At 37.3% G+C, this 6286-nt stretch overlaps 1 long non-coding RNA gene across 1 annotated transcript; it reads left to right on the top strand.

Moving 5' to 3' along the window:
* The first annotated feature begins 4956 nt into the window (after positions 1–4956).
* Positions 4957–5710, top strand: LOC125777303 (uncharacterized). Its single transcript, XR_007422239.1, has 2 exons — positions 4957–5019; positions 5174–5710. It is a non-coding gene; the product is annotated as an uncharacterized LOC125777303 (long non-coding RNA).
* The last annotated feature ends 576 nt before the right edge of the window (positions 5711–6286 follow it).

Below are 6286 nucleotides of genomic sequence, written 5' to 3'. Positions count from 1 at the left end.
CTGTCCACGCAAATGGAACCTAGAGCATTGAGCCTGTTTCTGTATATCGCTGGGCAATACAGAATCAAGTGTTCTGGGGTTTCTTGTGAGAACTGAGTGACTATGCCCAAATCGGACAAATGCTTCCTGAGCCTGCAGCGCCCTACATATACAGAGCGCGATAAGGAGGCGGAATTTGTCTTGGGTGCGGGTAATCATTTCCTTAAACCTTGCAAGGTTGCACTCTCCCAGAAGCAACTTGCTATGGGGTATTCCTGCTGGCAGTGGTACCCCACTGCAATGCATGGTTTTGGCGACATCATCCTGGACGCTGTCGCAGAGCGGACTAGTTCTTCGGCCAGCTCATTGCCGGCTACCCCTTTACGGGAATGCCCCGCCCCGCAGATTAGGTGTGCCCGGTTGCACACTGATAGGCGGTTCAGCTTTCCTATACACTCCTCCACCCTTAAGCGATTTATCCTCAAACGCTAAGATCACTTTTAGTGCCGCTTGACTATCGCTAAGTATGACGTTACGCTGGTTGCAATAGTTGCGATAAAGATTGAGTTCTGTACACTGACTTATAGCAAAGATTACTGCTTGAAGATGCTCGGAAAACGTCCCATTGATAAGGATAGTTTGGTGTGCGGTCAATAACTGCCCGAATGCCTTCTGGTGTTTTCGAGCCGTCAGTGTACCTCTGGATAGTGCTACCTCTCAGCGGTATGTCGAGCGTGGAGTCATTCCACTCCGCCTTACTACCGAGCAAGAAGAAAGTTTCTTGGTGGCTCCTAACAATGGAGAAGCGTTACCAAGGTAAATGGAAACCGGTAATGATAGGAGATTGCTGTTTGTTCCTTATGAGGGTAAGTGATCAGCGAGTAAAGGCAGCCGAAAGAAAAAATAATAAAAACGTAAGAAGGTATTAGTTCGGGTACAACCGAACATTATACACTCTTGCAAATTGCAAAGCCAAGGATATACATTAAAGTGTAAACCGTCAACCAGAGGATCGAAATTCAAGTAATTCTAACTATATATATACTACTAGAGGACTCGCCCAAGTTTTATTGTGGCTGTTACATAGGTAGTACTACTAATACCATCTATATGATTTCTATTAGTTAGGTTATAAATATTATTTAAGGAATAATCGCATTTTTGGTGAAGCAACTTGTGTTAGTTTAAAAAAAAAAGAAACATAAAGAATTTCGTGCGTTAAGAAAGAATTTGTTTTTGGGGTAAAAATACTATTGAATTTGGGCTGTGCATCAGTGAAATCCATCGAGTTCAATCGATTGTCAGCCTAGTGGACTGCATATTAAGAAACGGTTCTCAAGCGTGAAAAGACAAAAAAAATCGGCTGGCAAGGTTATGGCATCAGTTTTTTGGGATGTCCGTGGAATATTATTCATCGAATGATAAATGAGCCAGTTTTAATTCATTGCATTGTGTATTTGATTGCAGTTCTATTCTACCATTCCTAATATTTAGCAATTTTAATATTTTTCAGGAAGGATCAGTTTGAAATTGTACGCATATATGTATTCATCGTTCCCGTTTAAATATTGCATTGCTCTGTGCAATGCTTCGAAAAGATTTCTATATATCTCAAATTTTAATAGACCTTTTTATCAACACTTCAGTTATGCCACTATTTTTATGCCAGACCTTTTGCAATTGTAAATTGCCTGTCAAGACACCCCCTCCAATAGTTAGCAGGTATAAAAAAAATGTTATAGCTACCCATAGATGTATTTAATGACCCAATTTATTGCTTAAGAACGAAAAACTCTATCCACAATATAAAAACTTGATCTACAGATGTCGCCTTTTACTTTGGCATCGTTTTCTTTAATGCACGTTTACGCCAATTTAAGGTTTGAATATTGGACACTGCGATGGTAGCGCCATCCATCGGTCAAACATTTAAAATTAGCAATTAATTACAAATGAAAAATTTATTTAAAAAAACTTTTTCCATTTCATCAAAATCGGTCCATCCGTTTAGGAGCAGTTCAAATGCAAACACACGGTCAGAAGATTTATATATATAAAGATATAAAGGGTGATTTTTTAAGAGCTTGATAACTTTTTTTTAAAAAAAAACGCATAAAATTTGCAAAATCTCATCGGTTCTTCATTTTACACGTTAGATTGGTTCATGACATTTACTTTTTGAAGATAATTTCATTTAAATGTTGACCGCGGCTGCGTTTTAGGTGGTCCATTCGGAAAGTCCAATTTTGGGCAACTTTTTCGAGCATTTCGGCCGGAATAGCCCGAATTTCTTCGGAAATGTTGTCTTCCAAAGCTGGAATAGTTGCTGGCTTATTTCTGTAGACTTTAGACTTGACGTAGCCCCACAAAAAATAGTCTAAAGGCGTTAAATCGCATGATCTTGGTGGCCAACTTACGGGTCCATTTCTTGAGATGAATTGTTGTCCGAAGTTTTCCCTCAAAATGGCCATAGAATCGCGAGCTGTGTGGCATGTAGCGCCATCTTGTTGAAACCACATGTCAACCAAGTTCAGTTCTTCCATTTTTGGCAACAAAAAGTTTGTTAGCATCGAACGATAGCGATCGCCATTCACCGTAACGTTGCGTCCAACAGCATCTTTGAAAAAATACGGTCCAATGATTCCACCAGCGTACAAACCACACCAAACAGTGCATTTTTCGGGATGCATGGGCAGTTCTTGAACGGCTTCTGGTTGCTCTTCACCCCAAATGCGGCAATTTTGCTTATTTACGTAGCCATTCAACCAGAAATGAGCCTCATCGCTGAACAAAATTTGTCGATAAAAAAGAAAAGAACCGAACACTGATTTTGGTAATAAAATTCAATGATTTGCAAGCGTTGCTCGTTAGTAAGTCTATTCATGATGAAATGTCAAAGCATACTGAGCATCTTTCTCTTTGACACCATGTCTGAAATCCCACGTGATCTGTCAAATACTAATGCATGAAAATCCTAACCTCAAAAAAATCACCCGTTATTATATAACTTATACACTGACCGACATATTCGACATATTAGAACATCTGTTAGAAAAACGGAAATCCTTAAACGTAGTATTTGGACGTTGGGGTAGTGCTGACCAGTCTTATCTATTAACTAAAGGGTGATTTTTTAAGAGCTTGATAACTTTTTTTAAAAAAAAAACGCATAAAATCTCATCGGTTCTTTATTTGAAACGTTAGATTGGTTCATGACATTTACTTTTTGAAGATAATTTCATTTAAATGTTGACCGCGGCTGCGTCTTAGGTGGTCCATTCGGAAAGTCCAATTTTGGGCAACTTTTTCGAGCATTTCGGCCGGAATAGCCCGAATTTCTTCGGAAATGTTGTCTTCCAAAGCTGGAATAGTTGCTGGCTTATTTCTGTAGACTTTAGACTTGACGTAGCCCCACAAAAAATAGTCTAAAGGCGTTAAATCGCATGATCTTGGTGGCCAACTTACGGGTCCATTTCTTGAGATGAATTGTTGTCCGAAGTTTTCCCTCAAAATGGCCATAGAATCGCGAGCTGTGTGGCATGTAGCGCCATCTTGTTGAAACCACATGTCAACCAAGTTCAGTTCTTCCATTTTTGGCAACAAAAAGTTTGTTAGCATCGAACGATAGCGATCGCCATTCACCGTATCGTTGCGTCCAACAGCATCTTTGAAAAAATACGGTCCAATGATTCCACCAGCGTACAAACCACACCAAACAGTGCATTTTTCGGGATGCATGGGCAGTTCTTGAACGGCTTCTGGTTGCTCTTCACCCCAAATGCGGCAATTTTGCTTATTTACGTAGCCATTCAACCAGAAATGAGCCTCATCGCTGAACAAAATTTGTCGATAAAAAAATTTCGAACCGAACACTGATTTTGGTAATAAAATTCAATGATTTGCAAGCGTTGCTCGTTAGTAAGTCTATTCATGATGAAATGTCAAAGCATACTGAGCATCTTTCTCTTTGACACCATGTCTGAAATCCCACGTGATCTGTCAAATACTAATGCATGAAAATCCTAACCTCAAAAAAATCACCCGTTATTATCATGCCACAATCTAAAAAGTTTTCGCTAGGTTTCATTAATGTGCTTCAATACTACCACCAATCATATGGAGCGAATTCAGTCGGATCTTCGAAAATCTTGATAATAGTTATATGAGGGTTAGGTCAAGTTTTCGGCCAATTGTAACTATTTTCTGTTCTGTAAATTTCATTAAGATAACGCAAATATTGACCAATATGTCCAATATAAAGTTCTCTGGGAGTTCAAAAAACCTTTATTAAGGGGCTCAAAGAAGTATTGACCCCATTCAACCCATACACAGAATTACTATTATCAGGAACGGGTTCTCTCTCATCTTCAATTGTATATATCTCACATAGACCGATATTTTCTGTCAAAAGTAAGTAAGTAAATTACAGTTTAATATCTTTTTGTGGGCGCGGCAGTGCTCCAATTACATCCATATACAACACCAAACATTTTATGATGCCAAGGAACATGTCAACCAAGTTTCATAAATATATCTTGGTTTTACTCAAGTTATAGCTTGTACGGACGGACGGTCAGACAAACAATCACCCGGATTTCAACTCTTCTCATAATTCTGATCATTTAGATACATTGATAGGTTTATGAAATTCTATATTTTCATTTTTAACAAATTATTGAAGTTCATATTGCATTAAATTATAATATATTTATACCCTGAACAGGGTATATTAACTTTGTCACGATGTTTGTAACACCCAGAAGGAAGCGTCGGAGACCCTATAAAGTATATATATAAATGATCAGTATGTTGAGCTGAGTCGATTTAGTCATGTCCGTCTGTCTGTCCGTCTGTCTGTATATATACGAACTAGTCCCTCAGTTTTTAAGATATCCTTTTAAAATTTTGCAAACGTCATTTTCTCTTCAAAAAGCTGCTCATTTGTCGGAACGGCCGATATCGGACCACTATAACATATATGGAAAACTTTCACATTTGACGAGATATATTCACGAAATTTGGTATAGATTATTTTTTAAGGTAACTATGTAATCTCCGAAGAAATTGTTCCGATCGGATTACTATAGCATATAGCTTCCATACAAACTGAACGATCGGAATCAAGTTCTTGTAAGGAAAACTTTCACATTTGACGAGATATATTCACGAAATTTGGTACAGATTATTTTTTAAGGCAACAATGTAATCTCCGAAGAAATTGTTCCGATCGGATTACTATAGCATATAGCTGCCATACAAACTGAACGATCGGAATCAAGTTCTTGTAAGGAAAACTTTCACATTTGACGAGATATATTCACGAAATTTGGTATAGATTATTTTTTAAGGCAACAATGTAATCTCCGAAGAAATTGTTCCGATCGGATTACTATAGCATATAGCTGCCATACAAACTGAACGATCGGAATCAAGTTCTTGTAAGGAAAGCTTTCACATTTGACGAGATATATTCACGAAATTTGGTATAGATTATTTTTTAAGGCAACAATGTAATCTTCGAAGAAATTGTTCCGATCGGATTACTATAGCATATAGCTGCCATACAAACTGAACAATCGGAATCAAGTTCTTGTATGGAAAACTTTCACATTTGACGAGATATATTCACGAAATTTGGTATAGATTATTTTTTAAGGCAACAATGTAATCTCCGAAGAAATTGTTCAGATCGGATTGCTATAGCATATAGCTTTCATACAAACTGAACACATAGTTACTAACAGAAATGCACCTGTGAAGGGTATTTAGCTTCGGTGCAACCGAAGTTAACGTTTTTTCTTGTTTTACTTAAATATAATTCTGTCTGACGCGACTGGGCTCAAAAGAAAAAAATTATTCCTTACGCCACGTGTCCCGCACGTGGGTAGGCGGAGGTGGTTGGTAAGCAACTGTTGAATAGAATAATTAATAATTTAATTATTTATTCACGTCAAATGCTTTTATTTATTCATAATAACAAGCTGTCAGGATCAAGTATATGTCAACTACATGTAGAGTAAAATGTAAACTCATTTTAGCAATATTTATTAACCAAAAAACGACACAAAATTAAAATGGCTAATAACCGGGCAACTGTCGATGTATTTATTGTTGCTTTCAGGTGAATGATTTGTGTAAATACAAACATCCATTTAATAAAAGTATGTTGTTAACATTTATTTCGGCAATTGTAGCAATTAAACAATGGGTATTGGAAAACACCGCTCAAAAATTATTCACAAATATATTATTAATAAATTAGTTATACATTTTGAAGCATATTTGCTGTTACCACAATTTTTGGAAT

Source organism: Bactrocera dorsalis, chromosome 3 (assembly GCF_023373825.1).
Source record: "Bactrocera dorsalis isolate Fly_Bdor chromosome 3, ASM2337382v1, whole genome shotgun sequence".
Taxonomy (NCBI): domain Eukaryota; kingdom Metazoa; phylum Arthropoda; class Insecta; order Diptera; family Tephritidae; genus Bactrocera; species Bactrocera dorsalis.
Note: the sequence above shows the minus strand (reverse complement) of the source record. Positions and strands in the feature narration are given on the sequence as shown.